At 50.0% G+C, this 15,454-nt stretch overlaps 1 protein-coding gene across 1 annotated transcript in view; it reads left to right on the top strand.

Moving 5' to 3' along the window:
- The window catches only part of LOC119951774 (zinc finger protein 229-like), a 711,453-nt gene that overhangs the window by 673,933 nt on the left and 22,066 nt on the right, over window positions 1–15,454 (top strand). The gene's annotated exons all lie outside the window — the stretch shown is intronic.

Here is a 15,454-nt window from a genome sequence, read left to right as displayed (position 1 = left end):
AGGAGGACGAAGAGAAATGATGGAAAAGGTGTCAAGTTTCCTGATTAGATGTTCTTTTTCCTACCGTTAGGTTGGGTTTATCGATTTAATTGTGCATCCTCTCTGGGAGACCTGGGCTGAACTGGCTTATCCGGATGCCAAAGAGATGTTGGCCAACCTGGAGGACAACCGCAAATGGTTTCAGAGCATGATCCCTCGCAGCCCACCCTCCCCGGGCTCCCTGGATTTGGGGGAGAGCTCTACAATGGGCCATATAACCTCCTGCTCAACATCACAACGTACAAGGATGGGTTGGTCACCCAGAGCACCACTGACAGCTCCGACGAAGAGATGTACAGCTTGAGCAGCTGGGAGACCGCAAACACTGACTTTTCGGAGACCATAGACGCCAGCCAGCCGATGCCCCTCAAAACGTCCAAAAGCGAGGTGGACAACTCCTTGGCCGAAGACGACAGCACCAGGGATTCAGAGAGCAGTACAGATTGCTCAGACAGAAAACGATTGCTGAGAGTGAACATTATAACCAGGCACTCAGAACAATGATCGTGACTACGTGGATTATATATTGTTGGGCAAATGGTAAAATACATGAGCAGTTCGTTCTGTTTCTGTCGCAAAGATTGATGAAGTGACTACTGGAGAAACTGAAGAAATTATCTCCGGTGGAGATCAGGCACAACTTGTCAACCGTCAAAATACCTCAGCTGCTGTTGTGTCTGCAGAGGAGATCGAAGTTGGAACCGAACAGCCAGAAGAGGCGCTGAACCTCCAGGCCCTCGTGTCAGAGATCAAAGGTCAGCTGTTGTGGAGGAGACTGATCCTGGTACCGAGTGGCCAGAATGACCAGCAGGATCTGGGAGTTTCCCTGGAGATCAGCGAAGGTGTGAGACACTGTCAAAAAAATAATCGAGTGGACAAGCAGCTCACCTTAACCAATGGTTGAATCTCTTACCCCAGCTGTTAATCTTGATGACATTGAATGCCACATTGAACTGCAGGAAAATAGCGTCATTGGCAGTAGTGATGTGGAAGATAGATCTGCCGGTGAGGTCTCCTCTGTTGCCATCGATCATCATCCAGAGGACCAAGCCTCACTGCTCAGCAACACTGAGGGAGCCACTGTGGACAATACCCCAGCTGGAGCCGTTGCAAATTTCATAGATGATGAAGAAATGGACAGTATCGATCTGGAATCTTCGTCGGACACTGGGAGCTTCAGGTCCACCGGATTTATATTCGTGCAATTCCCGAGCAGCAGTGAGAATGACTCACTGCTGAGCAACACTGAGGGAGCCGTAATGGACAATACCTGTGTTACTGACTGTATCTATACTGATGTTAAATGTTATTCCAGCTCCCTCATACTGTCACTCAGTAACCCCACCGCCCCCCCCCCCCCAGCACCCCGTGTTACTGACTGTATCTATACTGATGTTAAATGTTATTCCAGCTCCCTCACACTGTCACTCAGTAACCCCACCCCCCAGCACCCTGTGTTACTGAGTGTATCTCTACTGATATTAATGGAGCTCCCTCACACCATCACTGAGTAACCCCACCCCCCAGCACCCTGTGTCACTGAGTGTATCTATACTGATATTAATGGAGCTCCCTCACACCGTCACTGAGTAACCCCACCCCCCAGCACCCTGTGTTACTGAGTGTATCTCTACTGATATTAATGGAGCTCCCTCACACCGTCACTGAGTAACCCCACCCCCCAGCACCCTGTGTTACTGAGTGTATCTCTACTGATATTAATGGTGCTTCCTCACACCGTCACTCAGTAACCCCACCCCCCAGCACCCTGTGTTACTGACTGTATCTGTACTGATATTAATGGAGCTCCCTCACACCGTCACACAGTAACCCCTCTCCTACAGTGTCCTGTGTTACTCAGCATGCCTAATTTTAATGGGACTAATTTTCGTCCCATTGCCCCATACTGCTGGATTTGTTCACTTTCACAAAACAGTTTCTCCAATTAGGACATCAGCAGTCACAACTTAAAAAAATATATTGAAAGTAAAAGGGTTGAAAAATTGAACAATTACAATAATCTATTCCGATTTAGAAGCAAATTGGATCTGAATAACGAGTCTAATTCTGTACCTTCAGTGCCCTCTACTGGCCAGTTCCTCAATGTTTCGTCATTCAGTCACTGAAGGTTTGGGTTGCCAAAGGTTATGTTGCTGGGACAGTAATTTGGAAAGCACAAATTTATGAGACATGAGTTCACATCCCACCATTGAAGGCTCCAATTGTGAAAATTACACTCCATTAATTTGTTATAAATTCTGGTATAAAAAGCTTGTATCAGTAATGGTGCAAAGGAAACTCCTGTTTTGTTAAACAAACACACCTGGTTCACTCGTGGTCCTCTGAGGAAGGAAATCTACCAGCCTTACCTGGTCTGGCCTACGTGTGACTTCAAAGCAACAGTAAAGTGCTTGACTTTTAACTGCCCTCTGAAATGGCCGAGCAAGCCACTTAGTTGTATGCAAGAAGGTGGCTCAACACCAACTTCTGAAGGGCAAATAGAGATGGGCAATACATATTGACTTTGCCAGTGATATTCATGTTCTGGGAATGAAGGCAAACAGTGAATTTGGGGGTGCATTGTTGGTCAAATTGTTGATAGACAAGGCAGTCAAAGGTAATGGGGTGGGGGGTGTATGGCAAAGTGGAGTTAAGACCACAACTGGATCAGTCATAGGCTCAAAGGGCTGAATGGCCTACTTCTGCTCCTATGATTAGCCATGGTTGATGGAACTGAGAGGCTGAATGGCCTATGTCAAATTACTGAGAGGAGGACGAGGAGAATGATGGAAAAGGTGTCAAGTTTCCTGATTAGATGTTCTTTTTCCTACCGTTAGGTTGAGTTTATCAATTTAATTGTGCATCCTCTCTGGGAGACCTGGGCTGAACTGGTTTATCCTGATGCCAAAGAGATGTTGGCCAACCTGGAGGACAACCGCAAATGGCTTTAGAGCATGATCCCTCGCAGCCCACCCTCCCCGGGCTCCCTGGATTTGGGGGAAGAGCTCTACAATGGGCCACAATAACCTCCTGCTCAACATCACAATGAACAAGGACGGGTTGGTCACCCAGAGTACCACTGACAGCTCTGACAAAGAGATGTACAGCTTGAGCAGCTGGGAGACCGCAAACACTGACTTTTCGGAGACCATAGACGCCAGCCAGCCGATGCCACTCAAAACGTCCAAAAGCGAGGTGGACAACTCCTTGGCCGAAGACGACAGCACCAGGGATTCGGAGAGCAGTACACCAGATGGTAGGTATCAGCCTCTATACCCATACCCGGGCTTCCCGCCGAAGCCCACAGCTGCACAGGGTCAAACCAGTCAAACCCCAGAGGACACTTCGGACAAATCCAGGCACCTCACAGCACAAAATGCTAGCGGGAGCTGCTGAACGTGTGACTTAGCTCTACATAGCCGCAACCGGAAGTCCCCTATTCATTCCCTCTACAATCGACATCCAGTGGTAGCAGTGTTTACCATAAACAAGATGCACTGCAGCAACTCGGCCAGGTTCCTTCAACAGCACCTTCCAAACCCTCAACCTCTGCTACTTGGCAGGAAAAGGGCAGTAAATGCCTGGGGGCACCACTGCCTGCAAGGTCCCCTCCAAGCCACACACCATCCTGACTTGGAACTATATCGCAAGACATCCCTCATCACAATGCAGAGAACATTATTGTCTGATGTTGCATTCCAGGTGTTTTTCACATTCAACAAACTCTTTCTTCCTCAGCAACCATATGCTGCTTTGTCCATTACCTCTTGTGGGAGGGTTTTTACAGTCCCAAAATAGGGAACCCTCCTTGACGATCTTTTTACAAAAACACCTCTAATTCATCATCAGACAATGAAGGTGCTCTGCATTGTGATGAGGCATGTCTAGTTCTATGCCCACCAAGAGTTAGGAAATCCCCTTAAATACTAACTACAGTCTTTAAAAGCTGTAACAGTCAATTATTTCCTGTACCAGTGATCTCGACTAACAGTATGCTGGACATAATTAACATTGGAAGGGATTGGAAGGCCAATGTTGGGCTGCCTCGGCCACCGCAAAACACCCGCGGGGGGAGCAGAAAATCCCACCCGCTGTGTCCATAGCTGGAAAATATAGATAGACACTGACCACTCGGTCCCGAGTTACTGACCATGATCCGATCATGGCCTCTGCCACCTCCGCCCAGACCCGGTTGGCATCTGTGGATGACAACCTCCTTCCCACCTCTCCTCCATGGCATCCAGTAAAAGCTTGAGCTCTGTATCCGTGAATCTCGGGGCCTGCTTTGGAATTGCACTAGTGCCACGTGGTGTGAGTGCTGCCACATTAGCATGTCCTAAATGGCTCCGACAGTCACGCCCCCATCAGGACCGGGGAACACCTCCCATTCAGTCCTGGTGTCTACACTTAGCCTCTCAAACAGAGAATTCTGCCCCTTGTTCTTTGCTTCCTGACTTGATTCTCTAAATTGGGGAATTGTGGTCCCTGTGACATCACACTGTCGGCTATGATGCTATTGTGACAGAGTTCCGTGTTGTCACGGTACCCACCATGTTTGTTTACGTCATCCCACATCACCCGTTTCCATAGTTACCCAGTTTAACTCGCTGTTGACAGAATCTTTCCCATTGATTTGGTGTTCTACCTGCCAATTGCTCAGACAGAAAACGATTGCTAAGAGTGAACATTATATCCAGGCGCAGCAGAGACCCCTGGGAGGTCAGGTAAGTACAGGTGAATCCCTGGCCCTCCCCTGGAACGCGGGCACATTAGCACTGCCCAGCTGGCACCTTGGCACTGCCACCCTGCAGAAGCAGTTAAAGGGTGCCCCGAGTGTGAGAGTGGCACTGCCAAGGGTCAGGGAGCGAGGGGCCATGCCAATGAAATGAGGGTGGAGGGTAGTTTGAAGGGTGGAGGAGTGCAGGGCAGCTACATAGGGACTGATGGGTGGGGGTCACGGAAGGGAAGGGATGTTTTAAGGGGGCTTGGGGGGACCTAAGCAGGGGAGACCCCCAGCACCCCAGAGTGGGGTGTTGTCACATGGGGGGATTTGGGGTACTGTCCATGTGTGTGGGGGTTGACATTTCCCATGAGTGGGGGGTGTGGAGGACCCACAGCTCTCAGATCAGGGCACCCCTTTAAAATGGCAGCCCGATCTCGGAGTTCAGCTCCCCAGTGCTAAAAACATTCTGCACAGGATTCTCCGTCCGCCAGCCAGTCAATGGGGTTTCCCAGTGTGGGCAACCCCACGCCGTCGGGAACTGCCCGGGCACGGGAGCGCTTCCGGCATAACGGAGAATCCTTGCAACGGAGAATCCCACCCCCTAAGGGCAGGACTCTCTGGCTACGTCTGCCTGGCGACTGGAGCATAGAAAATAGAAGCAGGAGGAGGCCATTCAGCCTTTCGAGCCTGCTCCACCATTTATTATGATCATGGCTCATCATCAAGTTCAATACTCTGATCCCGCCTTCCCCATATCCCTTTATCCCTTTAGTCCCAAGAGCTGTATCTGATTCCTCTTGAAATTACACAACTACCTTTTGGCTTCAACTAATTTTTGTGGCAGCGAATTCCACAGATTCACCGCTCTCTGTGTGAAGAAATTTCTCCTCACCTCAGTCCTAAAAGGTTTACCCCTTATCCTCAAACTCTGACCCCTAGTTCTGGACTCGCCCACCATTGGGAACATTCTTTCTGAATCTACCCTGTCTAATCCTGTTAGAATTAAATGCCAATGAATTTAATCCTAACCGATTTAGTCTCTCCTCATATGACAGTCCTGCCATCCCTGGATTCGGCCTGGTAAATCTTCGCCGCACTCTCTCCACAGCAAGAACATCTTTCCTCAGATAAGGACACCAAAACTGCTCACAATATTCCAGGTGTGGCCTCAGCAATGCCCTATACAACTGCAGCAAAACATCTCTATTCCAATACTTCAATCCTCTCGCTATGAAGGCCAACATACTATTTGCCTTCTTTACTGCCTTCTGTACCTGTGCGCTTACTTTCAGCGACTGATGCACGAGGACACCAAGTTCTCGCTGAGTATCCACCTCTCACAATTTACACCCATTCAAATAATAATCTGCTTGACTGTTTTTGCTGCCAAAGCTGTAAAAGGAGCATGGAGCTGAATCTGGAACTGAAAGGGGATTTAGACATGAAGGGAGGCAGACTGGTACCAAATGAGTATCTGCCTTTACCACAGAACTTGGTGTCCAAGGCATTGCTGCCTCATGGCACCGAGGACCCTGGTTCGATCCCAGCCCCGGGTCACTGTCCGTGTGGTGTTTGCACATTCTCGCAGTGACTGTGTGGGTCCCACCCCCACAACCCAAAAACAGATGTGCAATGCTGTTGGATTGGCCGTGCTAAACTGTCCCTTAATTGTAAAAAAATAATTGGCTACTCTAAATTTATTTTAAAAAAGAACTTGGTGTCCAAGCCAGAGTGAAAAAGGAGGTAGTCGAGACACTGATGGGTTAAACGTTGACAGCGAGGTATTTGATAGGCTGAATTTACTGAAAATCGGTAAGTTGCCAGAACCGGATGAGACAGATTTAAGGATTATGGAGTTTATATTAACTACAAAGGAGAAAAACACAGCAGGAGAACAGCAGAGGTTACAGAGATAGGGAGGGTCACAGGTGCTGAAGGAGGTTGCAGAATTCAGGAGTGTTGTCGGGGTAGACAATGTTACAGAGATAGAGAGGGTCACAGGTGCTGAAGGAGGTTTCAGAATTCAGGAGTGTTGTCGGGATAGACAATGTTACAGAGATAGAGAGGGTCGTCAGGGCTAAAATACTTTTACACAGAGAGGGAAACCTATATGGATAGCAGGATGCCGGGGACAGAGGGAGGCTGTGGGGGATGGAGGGTTATGCATGAAAGTCCGTCCTTCTCAATGTTGCCCCTCACCTGAGGTATGGTGATCCTCAGGTTAAATCACCACAAGTTAGCGCTCCCCCTCAAAGGGGAAAGCAGCCTATGATCATCTGCAATTACTGCGACTTACTTTACTGTAGGGGAGGGAACTATTATAGAGATAGGGAAGGTTGTTGGGGCTGTAGGATGGATGAAAGTTCAGGTGGGGTGTAACGTCTATAGGAGGTTTCAAAGGTAGGAAGCATTGTAGGGATGGGAGGAAGCGACAGAGATAGAGAGTGTTGTCGGGGCTGGAGGATGTTACAGAGATAGAGAGTGTTGTAGGGGCTGGAGGATGTTACAGAGACAGGGAGAATTGTACAGATCAGAAGGTAACAGGCATGGGGGGATATTAAGAATCTCAACACAGTAACTGGGATGAAGAGAGTTTTATGGCTATTGGGATTGTCAGACAAGGGAGCATTGAGGAGATACAACAATAGAGAGTATTTTTAGAGGCCGGGGAAGATTACAGCACTGTGTGCATTGTGGGGGCATCGAGGATTTCACATAAAAAAAGAGGTTGGAGGGGTTTGAAGAGGTTCCAGGGATAAGGGAGGGTTGCAGGTGCTGTAGAGTTGCAGCATCTGGGGGAGATTGCTGTGATTTGATCTGCTATCTAAGAGTTGAGCTAACGGGTGTTATGGAGGATGGAGGGGATGTAGGAACTGTAGAATATTACAACGATAAACAGGGTTATACCTCTTAATGAGGTGAGAGAAATAGGGATAGTTGTGGGATTGGAGGATGTTACAGAGATAGGAAGGGTTGTGGGAGCTGGAGGATGTCGGATGGAGCCTCTGAATGACAAACTCAGATCGGAAGGGGCGAAGGTTTAGTGGATCGTAAAGAGAACTGGAGGGTTCTAGTGGGAGGAAAATGTTAGATTGATGGGGAGCGTTGCAGAGATTGGAATTGGTAACAGAGACAGGGAGAGTTAGATGGTCTGGATTTACCAAGAGAGATCGGGCGTGGGGTTCTGCGGTTCCCCAGCCGTGTGGTTCTCGGCGACGCGCCATTCGCCGGCGGTGGGATTCTTTTTGTGGAAATATTTTATTGGGGGCATTTTCAAATATATACTTAACAAAGAAGAAAACCAAAAAATAACCATGGCAACAGTGAACAGCCACAACATCCTTACCCCCTCCCCACAATAAATCTCTCCCCCCACCCCCACCTCAACTTGGTGCCACCCCAGGGCCTCCCCCCCACTTTTTTTAAATAAACATTTGATTGAGGTATTTCTTTGGCATTGTAACAGCAACAAAATAAACAATGTACATAACAAGGAAAATATTAACCTCGTGCAAATACCACCTCCATCTCCCACAGGTCCGTCAATTACTTACCCCCCTAATCTACGCTAGCCTAACCCCCCCCCCCTCCCCCCCCGTTCTGCTGACGATTAGTTCTCCGCAAGGAAGTCGATGAACGGTTGCCACCTCTGGGCGAACCCCAGCAGAGACCCTCTCATGGCGAACTGAATGTTCTCCAGGCAGAGGAAGCTAGCCATGTCCGAAAGCCAGGTCTCCGATTTCAGGGGCTTTGAGTCCTTCGATGCCAACAATATCCACCTCCGGGCTACCAGGGAAGCAAAGGCCAGAACATCCGCCTCTCTCTCCTCCTGGATTCTGTGACACCCCAAAAATCACCACCTCTGGACCCATTGCCAGCCTCGTATTTAATACCTTGGACATGACGTCGGCAAACTCCTGCCAAAATCCCCTCGGCCATGGACATGTCCAGAACATGTGGACATGGTTCACTGGCCCCTCCGCACATTTTGTGCACCTGTCCTCCACCTCAAAGAATCTGCTCATCCGGGTCACTGTCATGTGAGCCCGGTGAACGACCTTAAATTGGATCAGGCTGAGCCTGACACATGTTGCGGTCGCATTGACCCTACTCAGCACGTCCGCCCAAAGGCTCTCCTCTAACTCTCCCCCCGGCTCCTCCTCCCACTTTTGCTTTGGCTCCTCGGTCTGCGTCTCCTCCAATCCCATAAGCTCTCTATATATGTCCGAGACGCTCCCCTCCCCTATCCATCCTCTAGAGACCACCCTATCCTGAATACCCTTAACAGCAGGAGTGGGAAGGTTGGTACCTGCTTCCGCAAAAAGTCCCGTACCTGCAGATATCGAAATTCATTTCCCCCCGCCAATGCAAACTTCTCCTCCAGCGCCCTCATACTCAGGAAGCTTCCTTCTATAAACAAATCGCCTATCCTCCCAATCCCCGCTCTCCGCCAAATTCGGAACCCCCCGTCCATCCTCCTTGGAGCAAAGCGGTGATTATCTCAGATTGGGGACCATACCGATGCCCCCTCTGCTTCCACATGTCTCCTCCACTGCCCCCAGACTCTCAAGGCCGCCACCACCACGGGGCTGGTGGAGTACCGTGCCGGCAGGAATGGCAGAGGCGATGTTACCAACGCCCCCAGACTTGTGCCCTTGCAAGAAGCCGCCTCCATGCGCACTCACGCCGGCTCCCCCCCACCACCCACCTCCTCACCATGGCTATATTAGCCACCCAGTAGCAATTGCTGAAATTCGGCAGTGCCAGCCCACCATCCCCGCGACTCCGCTCAAGCATTGCCCTCTTCACTTGCAGGGCCTTGCCGCCACACCCCCCCACACACACACACACACACACACACCCACACCCACCCACACACAAAGCCCACAATAACTTTACTGACCCACTTAAAAAAGGACCGCGGGAGGAAGATGGGGAGGCATTGAAAAACGAATAGGAATCTTGGGAGGACCGTCTTTTTTACGGTTTAAACTCTGCCCGCCAGAGACAACGGGAGCACATCACATCTCTGGGAATCCTCCTCCATCTGATCCACCAGCCGGGCCAAATTCAATTTATGAAGCCTGTCGCAATCCCTCGCCACTTGGATACCTCGGTCCCTGAAACTGTCCCCGGCCACTCTGAACAGCAGATCCCCCAGTCGCCTCTCCTGACTTCTCACCTGGACCACAAACATCTCGCTCTTCCCCATATTGAGCTTATACCCCCAAACCGTCCTGGATGACCTGCATCAACTGCTCCGATGGTCGCAGCACCGCCACCCCAGGGGTCCGGTCCTCAGCCATGCTGTCTCCTGCTGCAGCTTCAACACCGCTCTTGGCTAACCTTTTATTTCTGCCTTTTCATGCACTTCTGGTTCTTTGCTCCGTACACTAATACGTGGAAACGGTGCCCAATTGCCTCAACCTTCGAATTCACCGTTTAAAACCAAAAAAAAGTCCAGGGGAAAGGTCCAAAAGTCCGACCGGAGCGGGAGCCACCAAATGTGCAACTTACTCCTTCATAGCCGCCACCGGAAGTCTCCCTCCATAGCCGCCACCGGAAGTCTCCCTCCATAGCCGCCACCGGAAGTCTCCCTCCATAGCCGCCACCGGAAGTCTCCCTCCATAGCCGCCACCGGAAGTCTCCCTCCATAGCTGCCACCGGAAGTCTCCCTCCATAGCCGCCATAGGAAGTCTCCCTCCATAGTCGCCACCGGAAGTCTCCTTCCATAGCCGCCACCGGAAGTCCAGGGTAGGTGAATTGGACACTCTACATTACCCCTTAATTGGAAAGAATGAATTGGGTACTCTAAATTTAAAAAATCACTCCTGTCTCTGCGTGGAATGGACCCACATTGGTCTTTGCTAATCTTTTCCTTTTCACATTCCTATAGGAGCTTTTCAAGTCAGTTTTTATGTTTCTCTCCAGTTTGCTGTCATATTCTATTTTCTCTTTTTCAGTTTCTTGGTCCTCCTTTGCTGAATTCCAAAACAAGTTCTCAATACTCAGGCTCACTACTATTTTGGCCACTTTATGAGTCTCCTCCATTGATCCAATGGAATCTTTAACATTTCTTGTTCGCCACGGTTTCATCACTTTTCCTGTTGGATTTTTGCTCCTTAAAGGAATCTATGTTTGTTGTATTTGTGTGAAATAAAAGTCGCCAAAGTCCCAGAGGACCAGAGTCTGCTTTGCCCTCTGAGAGAGAGAGAGAATGAGAGCTGACTGGTGGTGATTGAATCCGACGGTCACCACAACTCAAGCAAGGGGCAATGCTGAGAAGGTGAGGCCTTCATGGATAAGCTCAGCCGGTACGGGTGTTGAATCCCCTGATGTTGGAGTCGCTTTGCATCACAAACCAGCCAACTGAGCTAACTCTCCCTTGTGCAAACTCATTGGTGTTTCCGCAGGTTGGATAACATGGTGATGGCCTTCTCACACTGAGAGCAGGTGAATTGCCTCTCCCCAGTGTGAACTCGCTGGTGTGTCTGCAGCCTGGACAAATGAATGAATCCCTTCCTACACTGAGAGCAAGTGAACGGCCTCTCCCCAGTGTCAACTCTTTGGTGTTTCCGCAGGCTAGATAATTGACTGAATCCCTTCCCACACAGAGAGCAGGTGAACAGCTTCTTCCAAGTGTGATCCGACCGGTGTATCTGTCGCTGGGATAAGTGAGTGAATCCCTTCCCACAAAGACAGTAGGTGAACAGCTTATCCCCAGTGTGAACGCAGGCCAGGTGGATCACTGAATCCCTTCCCACACCGAGAGTAGGTAAACGGCTTCTCCCCAGTGTGAACTCGCTGGCGTGTCTTTAGATGGGATAACTGAGTGAATCCCTTCCCACACTGAGCAGTTGAACGGCCTCTCCCCAGTGTGAACTCGCTGGTGTGTCTGTCGGCAGGATAACACAGTGAATCCCTTCCCACACTGAGCATAGGTGAACGGCCTCTCCCCTGTGTGACTGCATCGATGAATCTCAAGTTGAGATGGTGCATTGAAACCCTTCCCACAGTCCCCACATATCCACGGTTCCTCCATATTTTGTGTCGCCTTCTGTCTCTCCAGGTCAAAAAATTAGTTGGAAGTCTCGTTCACCCGTGTCACTCCTCGCTGTGAATGGCGCAATGTTATTTCATTCGGCGGCAGAAGGGGGGGGGGGGGTCTCAGTGCTTTTCAAGTCACAATGATGTTTAAAATCTTTTGAGGCGGTCAGATCGGGCAAACATTTCTCCTTCCCTTCTAGACTCAAAGGCTGATGATAGTCAGATCCCAAGGAACCTGGTGACTGTCAGATCGAGACGTTACGTTTGAGATTTCTGTCTATAATTCCTCCTCTTCTCGTATCCTGTAAAAGGAGTTAACAAAAGGCATCACAGTCAGTACAGGATAGAAATTCAGAACAGACAATTCTAGTTTCTGGAGAACATTCTTTCCTCTCTCATTCCCCAATACCGAGTCTCTAATGCCTATTTCTCCCTGTCTTCAGGGAGCGGCCTTGGAGGGGCAGAGTCTGGGAGCAGTCAGTATAAAGACCTTTCCTCGGGGATTCACCGCCTAGTTTCCAGGGAGTGGACTGAGGGGTCCGGATTTTCGGAGCTGAAGAAAGAAACCTTTCCTTGGGGATTCACGGCCTACTCGCCAGGGTGTGGATTAGGAGCCGGAATTTTAATACCTTCCCCCGGGGATCTGCGGCCGAGTCTCCAGGCAACGGAATCGGAGCTGGAGAGCCGCCTGGTCCTCCAGCCAATCAGAGCGAATGAGGGGCGAGGCTGGAGGACTAAGACAGCCCCCTGGTCCTCCAGCCAATCAGAGTGAACAAGGGGCGGGACTGGAGAACTGAGAGCCGCCTGGTCCTCCAACCAATCAGAGTGAATGAAGGGCGGGACTGGAGGACTGAAAGCCGCCTGGTCCTCCAGCCAATCAGAGTGAATGAGGGGCGGGGTCTAACCTTATTGTGTTCCTCCCCATCCTCCACTCACTCCACAAATATTTTGGGCATTAACTTCAGGTCCTGGGAAAGAATTTCCCGAACCAGAATCAGGGAGCTGACAACTAATCATCGGGGTTTGCGGCTCCACAGAGTATTTCCAAATCCTTGCACCCACCTCCTTAGTTTCGCTCGGGCTCTCCGAAACGAAGTCCCATTAATCTGAATGCGCATGCTCCAAACACCGACAACCGGTGATGCGCATGTGCAGAGAAGAGCCCACCCGCCGACTTCCTGCTGAGGGATTGACCAATAGAAAGAGTGGGCCCACCGGAAGGACTCTGGTCCTTCAGCCAATCAGAGCTTTGTGTCATGCAGATTGAGCTTCACACAGACTAATAGTACCTTCTCTGTCCAACATCTGTGAGTAAAACACTTTCTTTTCTCCCCTTTTCCATTTCTTTTCTCATTCTCACCTTCAATTGGTCACTTGCAGCAACTGAAGGGAAAGGAAGTGAATCCAGGGAGGGTGCAGACTCTGGAAAGCTTGGCCCAGGTCTCTCTCTCTCTCTTCAAGACATTGACATCCTTTGCTCCCTCAGCTTGACATATTTATTTGTCTGGTTAAAAGGATGGTACCTTTTATTATTCACCGGACCCGAGAACATGAAGCTCACCTGTCTGCCACACCCAAGAACAAAACCACACAACCTAGTCCCAGACAGATGTGCCCTGTGGACCACCTTGAACTGAGTCAAGCTGCACCGAACACAGGAGAAGGTCGAGTTGACCCTGTACAGTCTCACTCCACACCCCCTCCACAGAAACCAGATCCAATTCCCCCTCCCACTTCCTCCTCACCTCACCCAGTGGAGCTTGCTGTGCAGACAGGATCTGACTGTAGATATCTGAAATCCTACCCTCACCCACTTCAGCAAGAGATAGAATCCTAATCATCAGAGTGGGCGGGGGAGCTAAAGGAAACGCCAAGATCGTCTTATGTAGGAAATCACGCATCTGAGAAAATTAGAGCTCGCGAGTTGTAATTTTTTCTACCAGTTCATCAAAACCAATAAATCTGCCGTTCACAAACATGTCACCAAACCTCTCCAGCCCTTCCCTCCAGGACCTCAATGGAAATCCGTAGGCACAAAGCGGTGAGTCCACAGAGAGGGGCGAAGAACAATATCTCATCCATCGTCGAGACTGAGTCCATGGCCACCACGCACCCCAACAAAACAGACCAAACAACAAGCTGTAGTCACCGTCGACAAACCTTCCCTATCCCCGAGCTCCCCGCCTCTCATTAAAACCACAACCAAAAGCCCGAAGAACACCCCCAAACCCTTAGCTCAACAATCCTTAACCCCAAACAGAACCAACGCACTCAGCCAATTATCTAAAACCTAGACTATGTTAATGAGCTGCCATTACCCCCACCACTTCGCTCCCATTAACTACCTTCTTCAGCTCGCAGGGCAACTCTCTCCCGGGGCATATAAAACTGAGTAACCATGACCAGCAACCCCTTCTCCCCGCCTGCACCCAACTTTAAATAAAGGAACCCCCCCCCCCCCCCCACAAAAACAGTAAAATACAAACTGGTACAAGAAACCCCAACAAGACCCCAAAACCACAATCCCTCTCCAATAACAACAAGACCCCATATATAATACAAAATATACCCAGCCTGAGCTTCCTCACAAAAGCGTCGGCATCATCCAGCACCTCAAAAGTAGTGATCTTTTGAATTAAAACTCACTCGGAGGTGTGCGGGTAAACCGCCCCAAACCGAACTCCAAGTATGTAAAGTGCAGCCTTGGCCTTGATAAATGCCGCCCTCTTTTTTGGCAGCTCCGCCCCCCCTGATGGGGCCTGATGGCATGGCTCTCCCATTTGTAGTTACGGTGATCATTCGCCCACCTCAGGACTCGTTCCTTCTCCCGGTAACTGTGGAACCTGACGGTTATTGCCCGAGGTGGCTCTCCTGGGTGAGGTGTCTGACAGAGCAAGTGATGGGCCTGATCTACCTCGGGAGGGAACAACTGTCCCCCCTCCCCACCATCTTCCCAAACATCCTGGACGTGTATTCAGTCGGGTGCGGGCCCTCCAATCCCTCCGGCAGCCCCATAACACGAAGGGTTTGTCTCCTGGAACGATTCTCTAAGTCGCCGACTTTGGCAGAGATTTGTTATTATCAGCCAACAGACCATCTCAGCCTCTAAAGAGACAATCCGCTCGCTCTTCATCGAAAGAGCCGCCCCATGCCCTGCAACCCTTTACTGTTTCGTCCATTTTTGCCAATATCGATCGAATAGGGCTCCTCAATTGATATTAGGAGATCCTCGGAGATAGTCGGCTGTTGCTAAGATGCCCATGAGCATCTCAACTGACAACACTATAACTTTCGCTTCGGCAGCAGCCGCCGCTATTTTGTTTCCAATGAGCCTGGAAAAGAATCTGAAACGGATGACGATTCTTTGCTCGCTGGCTTCTTCAAACTTGGTTTCTTGGACATTAACACAGTATGGGAGCTTTATCCCATTGACAAATTTGAAATATCCCCAAACCCCCTCAAATACCGGGTGAAAACGGGCAGCACCGTAGCATTATGGATAGCACAAATGCTTCACAGCTCCAGGGTCCCAGGTTCGATTCTGGCTTGGGTCACTGGGTCACTGTGCGGAGTCTGCACGTCCTCCCCGTGTGTGCGTGGGTTTCCTCCCACAGTCCAAAGATGTGCAGGTTAGGTGGACTGGCC

Source organism: Scyliorhinus canicula, chromosome 17 (genome assembly GCF_902713615.1).
Source record: "Scyliorhinus canicula chromosome 17, sScyCan1.1, whole genome shotgun sequence".
Taxonomy (NCBI): Eukaryota; Metazoa; Chordata; class Chondrichthyes; order Carcharhiniformes; family Scyliorhinidae; genus Scyliorhinus; species Scyliorhinus canicula.
The sequence above is the reverse complement of the archived record's forward strand: the minus strand, read 5'-3'. Positions and strand labels throughout refer to the sequence as shown.